Raw genomic sequence first — 19,661 nt, forward strand, 5'->3', positions numbered from 1 at the left:
ATATAAGGTGTTTTTGTTGTTGCAACGTTGAAATTATTGCAGACTCCCAAACAAGGGTTATCTAAGGAACCAATTTGGCTCTCCCAAGTGCGGATTGTAAGCTTCCATGAGTGCTGTCCTGTGTTTGGTGGGATCTTGAGAGGGAAACCTCAGTGCCTTTATGATCTGGGACTGGGACCCGGGGCCCTGTACATGCTAAGTACGCGTTCTACCACGGAGTTACACCCCTAAGACTTTTTTATAGCCACTATACAAATTAGCAAAGTGGTGCCTGTAAAGGGACCACGCAGGCAAATGCTTTAAGAAACACTGCCAAGAAGCAGCCACCGAAGCGCCAAGTCTGTCAGAGTACTTTTCCACGGAATTGCAGTTCCCTGAGACAATGATGCATCATGCCCGATCACTCCAAGGATGTCGGCCGCCGAGCAGAACGTGAATTGATAGAACTGATGGTCTAGTGACGCAGTTACTACGATTTCATTCTGATACATTTAATAATGTGCCACAGTTCCCTGAAATAAGCGAGATGCTACAAAGAGCTGCAAATACAGAACGATCTGTCACCCCACACCTAGAAAACGAGCAGGAATAAAGAGCTTGCACTCGGCTCCCACGGGTCCAGGCCCCACGAACGCGCCTCCCCGGTGCTCCTCGCCCCTGACTCAGGCGCAGGCGCCGACACCGCATCACGTGACCCAGCGCGCCGTCGGCGAGGGCGGGCGGGGCCGGGTAGGCTCCGCAGCGCCGCGCAGGCGCCCCAGGGCCGCGCCGAGCCGAGCCCCTCCTGCTCCCTGGAGGAGTCAAAATGGCGGCGTGGGGAACCTGGAGCAGTCCCGGAGCCTGAGCCACTGACAGAAGAGGAGAGGAGAGGGCGGCGGCGGCAGGAGGAGGATGGCCGCGGGTGCTGGCGCTGGTGCGGACGGCAGTGCTGGGGGCGGCGGCGGCGGAGGCGACGGCAGCGGTCCCAGCAGCAGCAGCAGCGGGAGGAGCCTCCGTGGTGAGTGTCCCTGGGTCTCTGAGGCTGTGGAGCCGACGCGCTCTCCAGCGGAGCTCTGGGCGTCCAGGCGAGGAAGGGGATGTCCCTGGGCGTAGGGTCCCGGGGCTGGGCCGGGCCTCCGCGGGAGGCAGTGGAGCGCGGGGCGGGGAAGAGGGAGTCGTCCGTCTGGGGCCGCGGCGCGCCGGCGCCGGACTGGCCGGTCCCGGTGCTCTCCGAGGGGCGGGCCGGGCAGCGCGCCGCCGTCCCGGGGGCTGACGTTCGAGGTGTGGCGCTCGGGACAGGAGGGTGGCCCGAGGTCGCCGCCGTAGCGGCGGCGACGGCCCTGTCGGCTTTGGGCTCCGGCTCTGGGCTCGGAGGGGCGGGACCCTCCGCTCCCAGGACGCGGGGAAACCGCTCCCGAGCCCCCGGCGCCGGTTTACGCGGAGCTGGGCTGCGACCTCCGGGGGTGGGAGTGAGGGCGGCGGGCCTGGGCGTGGGGAGCCCGCAGGCCTTGGGCCGGCGAGTCTCAGGGGGAGAAGTTAGGTGGTCCGGTCAGCTGTTAATGGGGGGAAAAAACTGGGACTGAGCTTTGACAGGTAGGGAAACAATACAGTGTGTCTGGTAATGAAGAGGAGGAAGGGGAATACAGAAATGGCTGGAGGGTGCCTTTTTCATTGCCAGGTCCTTTCCTTGGCTGTTTACTACCTTACCGCCACCCCCCACCCCACCCCGAGAACTTTCTCACCGATTTTGGAGAAACTCTGAGGAATGTTGTTTGTGCTTTGAACTACAATAGCACCCCTCCACATACCAGCACAGATAATAAGTACTGTGAAGTAGGCCTTCGGTAATTTACAGCAGTCTGTGTTATCTTTACCACCGCACTGTTTCCTCTACTAAAACATCTAACTGTGATGAGGAAGAGGCTTTTATTTTCTTTAAGAATCACTTAGCTTTTTCAACAGAATCTTTTGTCTCTGAATAGCATCCACATTTTTTATATTGCTGAAATAAATTGTTTTCTTCCTGAAGTGTGGAAGAGAGATTTGATATCGCTTTATAAGAATCATACATTTAACAGCAGCTACGATTAGACTTTTTTGGAGTCAGAAAAACCTTTAGAGATCTGGTGTGACTCGTTTTAAAACTGGGACTCTAGACCCAGGGAGGTGAGTGAGTTGCTGTGGGTCTTACTGCTGTGAGGAGCAAGCTCAAAACTAGGACCGAGCCCTTTAGAGAACTCTACACTGCTGAGCTCAGTCTTCATTGAATTCTTCACCACCACTACCAATTCCAGTCCTAGGTTTTTATGCAGTAAAGTTGAAAGCAGAAAGGAGAGCTCCTGCTCTGATTATGACCTTAAATAACTGATGAAGACCCCCTCCCCGACCTGAATCTATTAAAAATGGAGTGACATTTGGGCTTGGGTTGTGGCTCAGTGATAGAGGGCTTGCCTAGCACACAAGAGGCATAAAAATAAATAAATAGAGATATTATGTCCATCTACACTTTTAAAAAAATGGAGAGACATTTAATTTGGAGTTTTCATAGGCCCGTGACTACATTCTATTTCATCTTTCATCCTACATTCTATTTCATCTTTCATCCAAATGTAGCACGGCTCCTCTTGCATGAATTCAGTAAAGCCTACAGGTCACTATTATGTCCACAAAACCTAACTAGTATATTGTTCTGTGTCCCAACACCAGCATTTGAACAAGTTCTTTGTCTCTGACTCTTAATTTTAGGATTTAAAATACCTGTGGTTGTTTTCCAAATTATACTGCCTACTTTCTGTCTTTTTGGACCACAGCAATTTTATTTATAGTGTGGGTACAGGCAAACCTTCAGAATTACAATAAAACCAAGTGATTCTGATTTCATATTCTAGTTGCTGAAACACGTCCAAAATTACACAGGTGATTCTTGAAAGTCTCCTTTGTGTTTTGCATTACATTAGCACTGTGGGATGAAGGAAAGGAGTACAATAGAAAGATTTTTGCCCCCAGATTCTTGTTGGAAAGATAAGATGTACCTACGGAAATCTAGAAGACAGCCTAGTGAGTTCTGCTTATACAAAAAATGTGGGTATTCAGAGGAGAGGGAGATTGAGTGAGCCTTCAGGAGTATAAAGAACTTCCTGGAAGGATTGCAAGTTTAAAGCCAGCCTCAGCAACTTACTGAGACCATATCTCAAAATAAAAAATTAAAAAGAGCTGGGGATGTGGCTCAGAAGTCAGTGAAGTGTCTTTGGGTTCAATCCTTGGTACCATTATTAAAAAAAAAAAAAAAAAAGATGGGGCTGGGTTGTGGTTCAGTGATAGAGTGCTTGCTTCACATTTGTGAGGCACTGGGTTCAATTCTCAGCACTACATATAAATATGTGAATAAAATAAAGGTCCATCAACACTAAAAAAAAAAAAAAAAAAGAAAAAAAAAAACTTCCTGGAACACTTGAGACTTGAATTGACCAATGAAAATTTATAGGGAAAAACAGGACTATAAATTGAAGATTAGTTTGGGGAGGGGAATAGAGGGAAACTAAGATGAATTTCCTTTGGAGAATGTTTTCCATAAGGACATTAGACAGTTGGAATGTTATCTGCTTGTAGAAAGGTTTGAATGCTAAATTGAGATTTGGTTTTTTATTCTCTTGCGCAAGGCATAGAGAACTTTTGAAAGTTTGGAGGCCAGAAATTAATGTGATAAACAGCAAAGTGAACTTATCAATGATCTATAGGTTGAGTTAGAATGAAGAGAGAATGGAATGAACTGGGGAAGGCAATAGCTGGCTGTTGAGTTACCTACCTATGAGTAGATAAGATCCTAAACTAGAGTAAAGTAAGTAGGAAGGATTGTATAGCAAGTATGTATATACATGTGTGAATACTTACTGTGTAAAATACATATAACATAAAATTTAATCATTTAGTCACTGAAAGTTGTATAGTTCTATGCATTTATACATTCACATCACTATGCACCCATTACTCCCATCCATCTGCAAAATCCTTTTTATGGGGGGGTATGCTGGGAATGGAACCCAGGGCCCCACACATGCTTAGCATGCACTGTACCACTGAATTATACTCCCAGATCCCGTCTGCAGGATTCTTTCCGTCTTCTTAAACTGAAATCTGAACTCGGTAAACACTTCGTTACTCCTACCCCCTGACAGCCACCATTCTACCCTCTGTCTCTGTGAATTTAGCTACTCCAGGTATCACATGTAAGTAGAATCATGAAATCATGAGTATTTATGACTGGCTTATTTAACTTAACATCACATCTTCAAGTTCCATCCATGTTGTGGCATGTATCCAAATTTCCTTTCTTGTTTCTTTTTGGTACTGGGAATTGAACCCAGGGGCACTTAACCACTGAGCTACATTCTTAGCCCTTTTATATATTTTATTTACAGACATGGTCTTGCTAAGTTGCTGAGGCTGGCTTTGAACTCACAATCCTTCTACCTCAGCCTCCTGAGCGCTGGGATTATAGGTATGCGCCACCACACCCAGCTCCTCCCATTTTAAGGATGAATGATATCTATTTTGTGTATATACTGCATTTTGTTTATTTATTTGCCCGATGAGAACACTTGAATTGCTTCTAGTTTTGACTGTGTATTATGACTGTGTATTATGAACATGGATATAAAAAATCTGTTCAAGACCCTGTTTTGACCGGGCTCAGTGGCACATGCCTGGAATCCCAGTGGTTTGGGAGTCTGTGGCAGGAGGATTGTGAGTTCAAAGCCAGCCTCAGCATTTTAGTGAGGCCCTAAGTAACTCAGCAAGACCCTATCTCTAAATAAAATAGAAAAATGGCTTGGGATGTGGCTCAGTTTAAATGCCCCTGATTTCAGTCCCCTAGTACAAAAAACAAACAAATGACCCTGTTTTCATTTCTTTTGGGTATAATACCAGGAAAAATTTATCATTCCCACCAGCAGTGCACAAGGATTCCATTCTAGCCATATCCTGGCCAACTCTTGGGGGGTTTTTTTTTGTTTGTTTGTTTTTGTTTTCCTTTTTGATACGCCTTCCTAATGAGTGTGAAGTAGTATCTCACTATGGTTTTGATCTGCATTTCACTAATGATTAGTGTGTTGAGCATCTTTTCCTGTATTTATTACCTTTTTGTGTATCTCCTTTGGAAAAATAATTTTTTACCCATTTTTAAATCAGATTGTTTTGTTATAGGAATTTTTCGTCTTTTTTTGAATATCAGTCCATTATCAGATATGGTTTGCAGATGTTTTCTTCCAATCTATGGGTTGCCTTTTCACCATCCTTTGATGTGCAAAAGTTTTTAATCTTGGTGAAGTTCTACTTCCTAGTTTTTCTTTTGTTGCTTATGCTTTTGGTATCATATCCAAGAAATCATTGCCAAATCCAATGTCATGTCATGAAGTTTTTCCTTTTGTTGTCTTTTAAGAATTTCATAGTATACGTTTTTATTTTTTAAGTCTTTTCCAATTGAATGGTCTTGGCATCTTTATTGAAAAATCTTTTGAGAGGCTGGAGGTGTTGCTCAGTAGTAGAGCGTTTGCCTAGCATGTGCTAGGCCCTGGCTCAATCTCCAGCATTAAACAAAACAAAACAAAACAAATGAAGAAAAAAGAAAGAATAACAACAAAAGTCTTTTTTTTTTTTTTTTTTTTTTTATGGTGCTTGGGATCAAACCCAGGGTCTTGTGAAGGCAAGCATTCTACCAACTGAGCTATATCCTCAGCCCAACAACAAAAGTCATTTGACCATAAATGCAAGGGCTTATTTCTGGGATCTCTGTTCTGTTGCATTGATCTATAAGTCTGTCTTTATGCCAAAACCACACTTTTAATTATTGTGGTGTTATATATATATATAATTTTTTTTTTCAATAAAAGTGTGATACCTCCACTTTGCTCTTCTTTTTCAAGATTGTTGTGCTATTTGGGAATCCCTTGATATGCCGTATGAATAATTGGATAGTTTTTTTAATTATAAAAAAAAGCTATTGGGATTTTGTTAGGAATTGCATTGAATATGTAGATTTCACTGGGTAGTATTAACATTTAAATGATATTAAATCTTCCAGTGAAGGGACACTGGATGTTGTTCCATTTATTTGTGTGTGTGGTTGTTTGGGGGGTATCTGAGATTGAACTCAGGGGCACTTGACCATTGAGCCACATCCCCAGCCCTTTTTTGTTTTTTATTTAGAGACAGGGTCTTGTCTTAGTGCCTTGCTGTTGCTGATGCTGGCTTTGAACTCTCCATCCTCCGGCCTCAGCCTCCTGAGCCACTGGAATTATAGGTGTTCAGTACTGTGCCTGGCTTTATATGTGTTTTTAACTTTGCCAGCTTGCTTTTCTTCCTTTTCTTTCTGCCATACTGACCCTCTACGTCATTTTCATTTTAGGACATGTACTGCTAGAACAAGTACCTTCAGCGACATTTTATGGTTTTCAGTGGAAGAGTTTTTAATCTCCTTGATTAAGTTTATTTCTTATTTTGTTATTTTTTAAATGCCTTTGTAAATAGGACTGTTTTCTTATTCTTGTCAGGGTATAAGAATGCAACTTTTTTTTTTCCTGTTGATTTTTGTATTCTTCAGCTTTGCTGAATTTGTTTATTATTTCTTACATTTTTTTGTGAAATCTTACATATAAAATCATGTGTTCTATAAACAGAATTAATTTACTACTTTCTTTCTAATTCAGATGCCTTTTATTTTTTTCTTCCTCAGTTGCTCAGCCTGGATTTGCAATACTATGTTGATTAGAAGTGTTGAAAATAGGCACTTTGGCTTGTTCCAGATAGAGGGAAATTTTTCCATTTTTTGCCATTGAGGATGATATTAGCATGAGTTTTTCCATGTATGGCATTTATTATGTTGATACTTTTCTTACATTCTGGATTTCATTGAGTGTTTTTTTTTTTTGTTTGTTTGTTTGTTTGTTTTAATTTATTTTTAAGTTTTCGGCGGACACAACATCTTTGTATGTGGTGCTGAGGATCGAACCCGGGTCGCATGCATGCCAGGCGAGCGTGCTACCGCTTGAGCCACATCCCCAGCCCCTCATTAAGTGTTTTAAAAAATCAATTGTGAGTGCTGAAGGAGAGCTTCTGGCTTGGTGAATAAGAAAATTCTGGTGTCATTGGCAGAATGATATCTTCTTACCTGACATTAATCAAAAAGTCACACAGATGTATGCATGAATAACTCTAGTTCACTTTTACTTATAATAGTATTCATCTAGTATACTATGGCACATTGGTACTCACAAAGGTATTATTAATTGAATCGAAAAGCAGAAGACCAGAAAGCTAAAAAGTGTATAGTTTATGTTTCGTTAGTGGAAAAAATGCTTATTTTCATTTTAAACCATCTTCCCTATTAACCCACTCTTGGTACAGTGGTAATAAAACAAAGTCAAACTTGTCCATTCTACATAAAAACAGTCACTTTACAAAGTGGCTTTTTCTAAAACAGGTATCTTTTTTTTTTTAAATTAAGTTGTAGATTGATTGACACAATAATAATTGTATTTATTATTTATTTTTATGTGGTGCTAAGGATTGAACCCAGTGCCTCAGACATGCCAGGCAAGTACTCTATCACTGAGCTATAAGTGGTAGCCCCCTAAAACAGATGCCTTCTTAAAAGTGAGTTTTTCCTTAAGTTGATGCAAGTAGCAGTCAGTTATCAGAATGCAAAATTTCAAAGGGAGATGATTTAGAAGAAACTTTTCTAATGCTTTCTGACTCCAGATTTTTAATGAAACACATTCAGTACTTAATTTATTTTCAAAGCATTAAACAAACATTCAATGCAAGTTTTAGTTTTCTTTTTTATTTTTAAAACATTTCAGTCTATAAATTTGAATTTCAAGCTGAGTCAGATATTCTTACTATCTCAATTTATATAGAAGCTTTAGAAACATAATGCTCCAACTTCTATAGATTATCTTTAAATCCATGTCATAAAATGACACATGATTATGGTTTGTTTGGTTTTGTTTTTTTAGGGTTTTTTGGTACTAGGGATTGAACTCAGGGTCTCTCAGCCACTGAGCCACATCCCCAGCCCTATTTTGTATTTTATTTAGAGACAGGGTCTCACTAGTAGCTTTAGCACCTTACTTTTGCTGAGACTGGCTTTGAACCTTCAATCCTCCTGCTTCAGCCTCCCGAGCTGCTGAGATTGCAGGCAGGTGTCACTGTGCCCAGAAAATATTATGTTAAGGGTGGAATAAATAGGAATCACTTTAACATAGAGTAATCCTTTAAGCTGCAGGATTCAAAACCATTTTCTTTCTTGATCATTCTTGGGATTTTTTTAGCTATAATTGTGATGTAATAGAATACTGACCTAGGAATTGGAATTGGACCTCCATGCAGATTCTACTACTTTCTGTGGTTTTAGGAGCTTAAGCAAATCACTTTAAGCCATCTGAAGCCTAATTTCACCTGTTAAAAAACAAATAGGTATAGAAAGGTCTGTCTTAGATTTTCTACCTTGTTTTTTTTTTTTTTTTTTTTGGTTTGTTTTTGTTTTGTTCCATCCTTTTCTTCTCCACTACCCTAACCTTATTAGTCTGGACTGTTTATTGAACTGAGTCTTTGCCACTTGTTCTCCTACTCTCCCTCTCTGAATGTTCTTTGTATTGCTACTAGAGCCCAGTTAGAGCATGTTACTTCTCTCCTTTAAAAACCTGTTATCTTTGGGGCTGGGGATGTGGCTCAAGCAGTAACGAGCTTGCCTGGCATGCACGGGGCGCTGGGTTCGATCCTCAGCACCACATAAAAATAAAATAAAGATGTTGTGTCCACTGAAAACTGAAAAATAAATATTTTTTTTAAAATTCTCTCTCTCTCCCCCCCTATTTAAAAACAAAAAACCTGTTAACTTCCTGTTGTGTGTGGGATAAAGTCCAAACTCAAAAGTTTGTAAACGGTGTCCAACCCTAGCTTTCCCATCACTTGAGCCATACCAAACTTTTCCCTGTGTTGTGGTTTTCATGTTTATCCCAGTGCTTGGAGTTTGCTTTGTTCTTTGTCATCAACTCTATTATGCCTGTCTAGTATCTGTTTTCCTAATAGAAATCTGCTTTTGGTCACACACATAGGAGGTTTGGAGAAGGTGATTCATTACCAACTCCAGGCATTGATTTTGACTAGTCCAAGCCAATTAAATCAGCTCATGGCATTTCCCTATAAACTATTATTTGTCATAATAATTTGAAGGGAAAAACATCACCATTTCTGGGGGAAAGACTTGTTTCCCTTCTTGTTTAAGAACAAGGCAGCTTGGGGCCCCTTTCGCTCCAGACAGCTGTGAAAACAGGGAATCAGACATTCCTTGAAGATGGCAGAGAGGTAGAAGGAATCTGGTTCTATGATAACGTTATTCAGTCACATACTATTGAGTCTGGAGTCTTCCCTACCTGGAGACTTCTCATGACAGATAAATTTCTTATTGTTTATGCCAGTTCTTTTTTTTAATATATATATATATATATATTTTAGTTGTAGTTGGACACAATATACAATAAGTGTATTGTGTTTACTTATTTTTATGTGGTGCTGAGAATCGAACCCAGAGCCTTGCACATACTAGGCGAGCACACTACCGCTGAGCCACAACCCCAGCCCCCCCCACCGCCCCCATTCATGCCAGCACTTTGGAATTGTTTGCCATTAAATCTTCTGGAAGTTATAGTGTCTTTTATTCTTCAAAATTTAATTGTGATTCCTTTACCAATTGTGTTTCAGTCTGTTGGTACTTTGGACCTGTCTTATAGGCCATATTGTAATCTATTATAGTCACTTGCTTGTATGTCTGATCCTTCCACTCGACTCTGTATTCTTTGAACTATAGCACGTACTACAGTGTCTGGCATAATAGGTATTCAGTAAGTTCATTGTTAGGTTGAAATAATAACATGAAAGAGTACTGTGTAAGGAATTTTAAAATGAGCATGAGGTATGTTATTGTCTTTAAAGTGGAAATGGAGAAATCAATTAAAACATGCATTGTTCTTTGCTTGCCCTTTATTTTTGTCCAGACAGTTCCTCTTAGATAAAAAAATTTGAGCTGCCTCTGGCCACTGTCCCTTATGGAAGGAGTGGTAATGAATTGTGCTATTATTGTGCTATTTTCTTCTCCTCTTCTAAGGATTTTTTTTGGGGGGGCGGATACCAGTATTGAATCCAGGGGCACTTAATCACGGAGCCACATTCCCAGCCCTTATTTTGTACTTAAATTTATTTAGACTTAGGGCCTCACTGAAGTGCTGAGGCTGTTTTTGAACTTATGATCTCAGGTCTCAGCTTCCTGAGCTACTGAATTACAGGTGTGAGCCTCTGCGCCCAGCTAGGCAAATTCTTGTATTCTAAGTATAATGTGTCATCTTAAAAGTTGCAAATAATTTTTCTTTAGCTGTAGATGGACACAATACTTTTATTTATTTTGTTTTTATGTGGTGCTGAAGATTGAACCCAGTGCCTCACACATGCTAGGCACACACTGTACCACTGAACTATAACCCCAGCCCTAGATAAAATTTTTGATTGACATAATATACATATTTATGAGGTGCAATGTGATGTTTTGATTCATGTATACATTGGATAGTATGTCTTTTTCTCCCATGTTTTGAACCACATTTAGGTCTGTTTTAACTAGCATTCCTTGTGAATTATTTTTTAGAGAAGAATTCTATAATATGCTTCATAAGACCTAATTATTCTTGTCTTAAACCTTCCCAAAATACTTTTTGCTTGCTTGAGACTAGACATGAGAATTTTCTTGTAGGCAAAGAGCTTTGTGGCAAAACTAGATAAGTTTGTAGCAAATGTTAGTAATAGCTAATGATAGAGAAGTCTCATTATAGCCTAATTATAGTCATAGTTCTGTCACATGCTTCAGCAATAATGTCTGACAAGAGTGGAAGGATGGGAAAGGAGTTAACATTTACAGGCTTAGTGTACTTCATCATGTTTAATCAAATAAATTTCATAGTAATTTTTAAAACAATAAACTTATTTTTAAAACAAGGAAAAAGGGAATTAGAATATACATTTAGAAATTTGTTATATATTTTGGATGATTATGAAAAGATTTGTTACATATGGTTATAAACATCTACTTATTTGTTGGCTTTTTACTTTACTAAGGCACAGTTAATGCTACTCTATGTGCCTTAGTTTCCACATTTGTAAAGGGAGTAGTATTACTCTCTATTAGGTCTCTCATTTGACTAAATAAGGTAATCTGCGTAAAAACATTTGATATGGCAAATGGAACACAGGTACCCAAACATTTCCTTTTTGTCCATCAACTTTACAAAATTATGCAAACGTCTTAATGCTGTTCAGATTTTAGATTTTGAGGGACTGAACCAAGATCTCTGCTACATTTTGCATGTGTTCTTTATGTCTATGGGCTTATTAATTCTTTTTTTCTTGTGGCCATGTTGAAGATAAATTCCAGTGCCTCATGCATGCTGGTCAGTCAGGCTACCACTAACTTATGCCCCCAGCATTATTAATTTTTAAATAACAAAAAGATTGCCACTTAATTCAAGCAATAGTATTAATTTTTTTATTTTATTTTATTTTTTTTTATTGTTGGTTGTTCAAAACATTACATAGTTCTTGATATATCATCTTTCACACTTTGCTTCAAGTGAGTTATGAACTCCCATTTTTAGCCCATATACAGATTGCAGAATCACATCAATTACACATCCATTGATTTACATATTGCCATACTAGTGTCTGTTGTGTTCTGCTGCCTTTCCTATCCTCTACTATCCCCCCTCCCCTCCCCTCCCCACCCTTCTTCTCTCTCTACCCCCCCTATTGACCTTCATTTCTCCCCCTTGTATTATTTTTCCCTTTCCCCTCATTCCCTCTTGTATGTTCTTTTGTATAACCCTGAGGGTCTCCTTCCATTTCCATGCAATTTCCCTTTTCTCTCCCTTTCCCTCCCACCTCTCATCTCTGTTTAATGTTAATCTTCTTCTCATGCTCTTCGTCCCTACTCTGTTCTTAGTTACTCTCCTTATATCAAAGGAGACATTTGGCATTTGCTTTTTAGGGATTGGCTAGCTTCACTTAGCATAATCTGCTCTAGTGCCATCCATTTCCCTGCAAATTCTATGATTTTGTCATTTTTTAATGCAGAGTAATACTCCATTGTGTATAAATGCCACATTTTTTTAATCCATTCGTCTATTGAAGGGCATCTGGGTTGGTTCCAAAGTCTTGCTATTGTGAATTGAGCTGCTATGAACATCGATGTAGCAGTGTCCCTGTAGCATGCTCTTTTTAGGTCTTTAGGGAATAGACCAAGAAGGGGAATAGCTGGGTCAAATGGTGGCTCCATTCCCAGCTTTCCAAGGCATTCCTCTAAAATCTGGAACAAGACAGGGATGCCCTCTCTCACCACTTCTGTTCAACATAGTTCTCGAAACACTGGCCACAGCAATTAGACAGACGAAAGAAATTAAAGGCATAAAAATAGGAAAAGAAGAACTTAAATTATCACTATTTGCAGATGATATGATTCTATACCTAATAGTATTAATTTTTAAAAAACAAAACAAACTCTCTCTAGAATCCTTCTCATGAAACACATAACTCATATCTTAGTACTGCTCTATTCCCTGCATACTGCTCTCTATATGGAATTCTTTTATTTCCTTAGTGAACCAGGTTTTGTTCTGTCCTCGGGTCCTCACATAGATTCCTCTTCTGTTTGGAACATTGTTTTGGCATTCCTTCACCAAGAAAGGGGAAAAGTTCAAATTATTATCGATCTTAGGTATGTCACTTTCTCAAAATCCCTATAAAGTGGGCATTTTTATTATCAGCCACAAAGAAACTAAAATATTTTCCCAAGATCATACAATTTAGAAATGGCTGAGCCAGATCCAAACCAGGCAGTTTGGCTCTTGAGTTCTTCATCTGTACCGATCTACACTTTCTCTACCTTATAATCACCTATTTATTGATTTGCCCCACTAGATTTTAAACACTTTTTAAAACAAAAATTAGGCCTATCCTGTTTATGCCCCCTTTTGCATAGCATATAATAGGCATTCAGAAAATATTTAGATGAATAAAAAAAAAAAAAGAAAATCTCTCGGGCTGGGGATGTGGCTCAAGTGGTAGCGCGCTCACCTGGCATGCGTGGGGCACTGGGTTCGATCCTCAGCACCACATAAAAATAAAATGAAGATATTATGTCCACCTAAAAAACTAAAAAAATAAATATTTAAAACAAAACAAAACCCTTATTTGAGAGCAGAAAGAGTGGTGGTTTTTGTTTGTTTGTTTTTTAGGTACTGGGGATTGAACCCAGGAGCACTTAACCACTGAGCCCTATCCCCCAGCCCTTTTTTATTTTTATTTTTGTAACAGGGTTTCACTGAGTTGCTTAGGGCCTTGCTAAGTTGCTGAGGCTGGCTTTGAATTTCTCCTGCCTCAGCCTCCTAAGCCATGGGATTGCAAGCATGTGCCACCATGCCCGCCTTGTTTGTTTTGTTTGTAGGATCTTTTGAGAGGGTGGTTGCCCACATTGGTTCAGAACTCCTTGGCAAGCAATCCTCCTTTCTAAGCCTCTGATGTAACTAGGACTGCACCCACCTAAGAGACATAGTTTTGATTAAATTTTTGAAGAGCCTTTCACAGAATAATTCTTATGACACAAAGTCAAATTTTTATGATCAATTATTTTAGGAGAACTAATTTGATGGTGGTGTACTAGATGAATTAGTGTGGGAGCAGAGACCAAGTTTGTTTTGTTTTGTTTTATTTATTTATTTATTTATTTATTGTAATATTGAAATGATTAATGAATACTTGATCTAAGTTGTTTGCATAGGGATTTGCTGCAGCCCGGCTGGCTGGGCAAAATAGCCGGGGGGTGACGAAGAACTTGTGTAGATTGATACAGCAGGAGTAGGAGCCGTTTATTGCAGGACAGGAGCAGTATTTATACATTCCACACAGCTTATCTAATTAGCATAAACTAGATACATCAGTCAACCAATAAGGAATCTCCACACTTAATGGCTCCCTGGTGTTACTTCACAAACCACTCCCTCTGGCATTTTGCCAGGCACCATCCAGACTTGTTTACAGACTCTAACATTTCTCTGGCAAAATGCCAGGAGCCATCCTGACCTGTTTACAGACTCTAACAGGGATTGGTGAACCAGGTTGTTGTAGAGAGTTTTGACTCTGATTGCCTAGGGTGTCTTCAGCAAACACGAGATGTTTATATAGGGAGAACTGATTGAGTTTCCTTTTCTACCTTTATCTTTCACACATTCATAGAAAGCCTAGTGTGTATCAGGTGCTTTAAAAAATTATCCTTTAAACTTTTGGTAATACATCAGAGATTAATATCCAACTGGAAATTTAAGATTGGAGATTGGGAGAAGAGATGAGGCGGAAATTGTATATTTTCAACTAATTTTTTTTTTTAATTTTTATTTTTTTCAATGCAGGGGATCAAACACAAGGTTGTGGCAAGCATTCTATCACTGAACTTACCCCTGGCTTCAATATTTATTCTTGTGTTAGTAATATCAATGATGTTGATTCTCAGGAAAGAGTAGAGAGAAATAGAAAAGACCACACCAAAAACAGAGCATTGGGGCAGCCTGTGTTTTGGTATGAAAGGAAAAGGAGTCATAAATGGAAAAACCATAACATATGATGTCCTGAGGGAAGTAACTGTTTCGAGAAAAGTGATAATTCTTAATGTCATGAAGACTTCAAAGAAGGAAAAACTGGGGAGAAACATTCAGTTTGGAAAGTTTCATTAGGGAAAGGTTTGCAAATTAACATCTCCAGCTTCATTTAAAAGGGATTAAGATGTAGGATATTGAGAAGTGAATACCAGAATATATATATTACTTTTAAGAAATAGTTGGTAAAAGGAAGGAGAAGACTGTAACAATATTCGAAGATATTGAGGTAGAAAGAATACTTGTTTGACTTCAGTCTGAGTTGCTTAGGGCCTCTGTCTCCCAAGCCACTGGGATTACAGGCATGCGCCTCTGCGCTGGGCTTGACTTCAGTCTTATCAGTGAAGTAGGAAATGAAGTTATCTGCTGAGGGAGGTAAATGAGCAGGAGACTGGAAAAAATTGGAACAGCTATAAAAGGAAATTCAAAAATAGTTAAATCAGATTTTAAGATCTAATGCAATACAAAAATTAAAGCTTACTTATGAATTTGATCACATCTGAATTATCTATATAGACAATTTCTAAATTTTCCACAGCAAAATTATGATTCTTTTACCATCCTGAATATGAAATATCCCTTTATCTCTGCTAATTAGTATGTTCAGAGAAAGGAAAAAAATTTTACTAATCTAGTCATGCATCCAGCAAAGTATATTGTGCACTTACTATATGCACCACACAAAGTTCTGGCTCTGGAGATAAAACAGTGAAAAAAAAAAACCCCAAATCCACCCTTGTATAGTTTATGGTGGAGAAAGGAAAAGAAAGAACAGAAAATAAACAAAAAGGCAGTGATTTCTAAGAAGCTGGCTCCTGGCTCAGCTTCCCACATATGATATAGTCTCACTGAGTTTTCCATGTGGACCTCAATATTGTGACCTTCTAGTCTCAGACTCCCAAGTACCTGGAACTACAGATTTCCTAAGGGTGCCGTCGTATTTGTCTTTGGATCTTCAGTATGCCAGGCATGATGGTTAGATTAAAATTGTTTACCAAGCCTGTTGATGTCAATTTTGGACCATTGTAAACAGGAATCTTCTAGGAAATAGCTTCAGATACTTCCACATTCTCATTCCATTTTGTGGGGACAGGTAGGAGGTAGAAAGGATTTCTGCTTAATTATCAACATATTCACCAGTACACCTCTGTACATAAATTATATTGCTGAATTCCTACCAAGCTTTGTCTGATTTCTTAAGGGTAGATTTGGCTTTGAAACTGCAGTATCTGAAATAGTGCTACTTACATAGAAATTGTTCATCAAAGACTGTCGATATGAAAGTTGGACAGTGAAAATAGAAATCTTTCAGCAAAATAACCCCAACATACCCATTTTCAGTTTTTTTTTTGTTTGTTTGTTTTGTTTTGTTTTTATGGAAGTGCAGATTTGTGAGGGATTTCATAGTATGTATCCTGCACCCACATGGCCTTTGTTCAACTCATGTCCCACCACTTTCTAGCTGGGTGAACATGTCATTCTTATGTAATTACTTCTTCCTCAGTTTAAATCATGAGTAGAAGGAGATTGGATGGTACTTTGCTGCTACTGTTATTGGAGCGTGCATGCAGATATGTGCGCGACCCATATGAAGCAGTATAGGAGTGTTAGTTATTGGTTTATTATTTGTCACTATCTAATCTTGGCTTGAAAGATTTAATTAGTATACTGAAGATTTCCTAGCTTAGATTAAAAAAAAAATCCTTATATAAGATTGGCCTCATTTGTCAAACTTTAATTATTGGATATTAGTAATATTATAGTTTTGGATGTTATTTTTTTTTCCACCTTCTATTTTTTCCAGCAATTCCTTTTTTGATGTTTTTACATTCATAATCTCTTCCAGGAAAGTACATAGACAGCTTGTAGGGCCTCCTTCTCAATTATTTGTAGTAAGAAATGCCACATGTTTTCATTTTGTTCCCAGATATGTGTGTTAGAGAAAATAGTCCCACCATTTCAATAGTGCTGGGGCATCTTTTACATAAAATACAGGTTATTCAGTCAAGTCCTGAGAGATATTCAGCTGCTGGGCAGTAGGAACCACATCAAATGTCCTTCAGTTAATCTTTCATATGTATCCAGAGTTCTGTGGGTACATGGTGACATCACACTGAATAACAGGGCTATGGGTTGACTCAGGAATTTTACTCAGTCATTTTATCCCACACCTAAAATTTTGGATCTGTATAACACTGTGAAAGTGGCTAAAATTTCTTCTTCAGTCTCCATATGAATAGTAAGAATGATGGAATAAATGATTGAATGGTCAGAATGGTCAAAAAAAAGAAAATAATCAAAGATACATGTTAGTTTCACTCCTAGTTATATACTCAAAAGACATGAAACATGTCCATTTTGTACAAAAATGTTTATAACAGCATTATTCATAATGACAAAAGTGGAAACAATTCAAATATAATCTATCAATGCATGGATGAATGAATAAAAATAAATGTAGTATATCCATACACTGGAATATTATACAACAGATAAAATAGAAATGAAATGCTTGTACATGTTCCATTTTGGATGAACCTTAAACATTATATTTAAATGAAAGAAGGTAGTCACAAAAGACCATGTGTAATATAATTCCATTTATGCCAGTGTTCAAAATATATAGAGGTAGAAATTTGATTAGTAGTTTTTCTACAGTTAGGGAATTAAGGGGAAGTTGGGAGTAACTGCTAATGGTTATGGACCTTTTTGGAGGTGATAAGTGTTCTAAAATTGGTTATGAGGCTCCATGAACATAATAAAAAGTACTGAATTGTGAAAACAGTCTTTTTCTGTGATTTTAAAGATGATTAAGTAAACTTAGAAGTTGAGAATAACTGAGGTCATGTTCCCTAGAAAAAAAAATTTAAAAACAGCTTGTTTGTCTTAGGTTTTCAGAGGTTTGTTACCAACTGATTAAATCCATATTTCTCTTAAGAGAAAATGTAATCAGGAATACATGGAGAACTATACTCTGAGAGTCACATCTTACATTAGCACAAGAGAATGACATTTGGTTCCTTAAGAATCAACAAAGGGGGGGCTGGGGTTGTAGCTTAGCGGTAGAGTGCTTGCTTAGCGCGCCCAAGGCCCTGGGTTCGATCCTCAGCACCACATAAAATAAATAAAGGTAAAAAAAAATAAATTGACAAAGAGGGGCCAGGGTTGTGGCTCAGTGGTACAGTACTTTCCTCACATGTGGAAGACACTGGGATTTGATCCTTAGCACCATATAAAAATAAATAAAATAAAGGTACTGCGTTCATCTACAACTGAAATAATTTTTAAAAAATCAACAAAGATTCCACTCCTTGGAAGTTGTGGTTAATTTATCAAATCAAACACACAGAAGGGATTGTGCAAGTTTTAAGTATATACATTGCAAAAATAAACAGATGTGTCAGATATTCCTGGTGCGGGACAGTGTAAAGTGCATCTTTGCCAGCTGGTGATGGAACTCAGGGCCTCACACTTGTTAGGTGCTCTACCACTGAGCTAAGGGCTTGTGGTTTTTTTTTTTTTTTTTAATGGTTCTGTCATGGAATACTGCTGATAACGGTGACTGGGCATGAAGGAGGAGAGGAATGAGCTGTTTGGCTATTTGGTCGAAGGCTTTTCCAGTTGGAAGGGTAGCAATTACTAAAGCTCTGAGGTGAGAAAATGCATGGCATGTTTTAAAAAAGAACAGCAGGGAGAAGATTGTTTCAAGTGGACCAAGATAACAGGAAAGTGATAAGGTGAGTTTAGAAGGTAATGGATAAACATAACAGAATTTTTGAAGCATATCTATTAGAAAAAAAAATGTGTATTCCAAATTTTATGTGTATTTGCAGTTCAGGGAATTGTTCATATTGCTTCAGTTTTTTTTTCCCGGGAGAGTTAATAGTTGACTATATTAAGAATGACATTTTGGGACTGGGGGTGTAGCTCAGTGGTAGAGCTCCTGTTTTGCACATGTGAGGCATTGGGTTCCATCCTCAGCACACCACATAAAAATAAAAATAAAGATATTGTGTCCATCTACAACTAAAAATATTTTTTAAAAATGTCATTTTTCCATGGAAATTTAATAGTCTTTTAATTTTACCTTGAAATTGCTTAACTGTTAAACTATTTGTGTTTACATTAAGAATGGAGTCAAATAAAACTTTTTTGGCTAATACTTGAGTTAAAATTTGACATATTTTTAAAAATGTGAAAAATACAAGGCTGTTATTTGAGAGATTATTTCAGTGTACTTTTTCTGTTTGTCATTTGTGTTTAAAATTTATTATTATTTGAAAACCTCATTAGCATTTAAGAGTTTGTGGCATAGGCAAGCTCTCATCTGCAGTGTTGTCCATCTTTTAGTAGTTGAGGCTCTACAACCTTTAATACCATTCACTTATCTGCTAAGCTTCTGGCAACCTCAGCTTACATGAACATCTGCAAAGTTATGAGTAAGTAAACTTTTAAAACTATCAGGTTAAAATAACATGAATCCTGCCATGCGCAGTGGCACACGCCTATAATCCCAGCAACTAGGGAGGCTGAGACAGGAAGATTGCAAATTTGAGGCCAGCTTCAGCAATTGAGCAAAGCCCTGTCTTACAGTAATAAAGGCAGGGGATGTGCCTCAGTGGTTTAAATGCCCCTGGTTCAATCTCTGGTACCAAAAAAAAAAATAATAGTAATAAAATAAAGAAATAAGTATACTTGAATTTCTGAGGTATAGTTATGACAAAGCTTTTACTTTACCACTTGAGGATAGAGATTTCCTTATTTTGGCATAATGTTTTTTCATCTGACCCTTGTCAGTCCTTATGTGTTTTCTAGTTTGTAGTCGAAAACAGAAAGGCATTAACAAAAGCTTAGGAAAGGCAGTTTAGAAATGGTTTAGGTAGTACTCTAGAGGTCAGGCCTATTGATGACTGAAGAGAAATACCTGTTGTACAA

General features: G+C 38.6%; 1 protein-coding gene across 3 annotated transcripts in view; it reads left to right on the forward strand.

The window, feature by feature from the left end:
• The first annotated feature begins 885 nt into the window (after window positions 1-885).
• The window catches only part of Btbd7 (BTB domain containing 7), a 120,860-nt gene continuing 102,084 nt past the window's right edge, over window positions 886-19,661 (forward strand). For all 3 annotated transcript variants that reach the window (XM_058577811.1, XM_058577814.1, XM_058577815.1), the window contains exon 1: window positions 886-997. The gene's annotated coding sequence lies outside the window, so the exon portion shown is untranslated. The remainder of the gene's footprint in view (window positions 998-19,661) is intronic.

Source organism: Marmota monax, unplaced genomic scaffold (genome assembly GCF_021218885.2).
Source record: "Marmota monax isolate L192 unplaced genomic scaffold, Marmota_monax_Labrador192_F-V1.1 WCK01_AAM20220418_F8-fsc00017, whole genome shotgun sequence".
NCBI lineage: Eukaryota > Metazoa > Chordata > Mammalia > Rodentia > Sciuridae > Marmota > Marmota monax.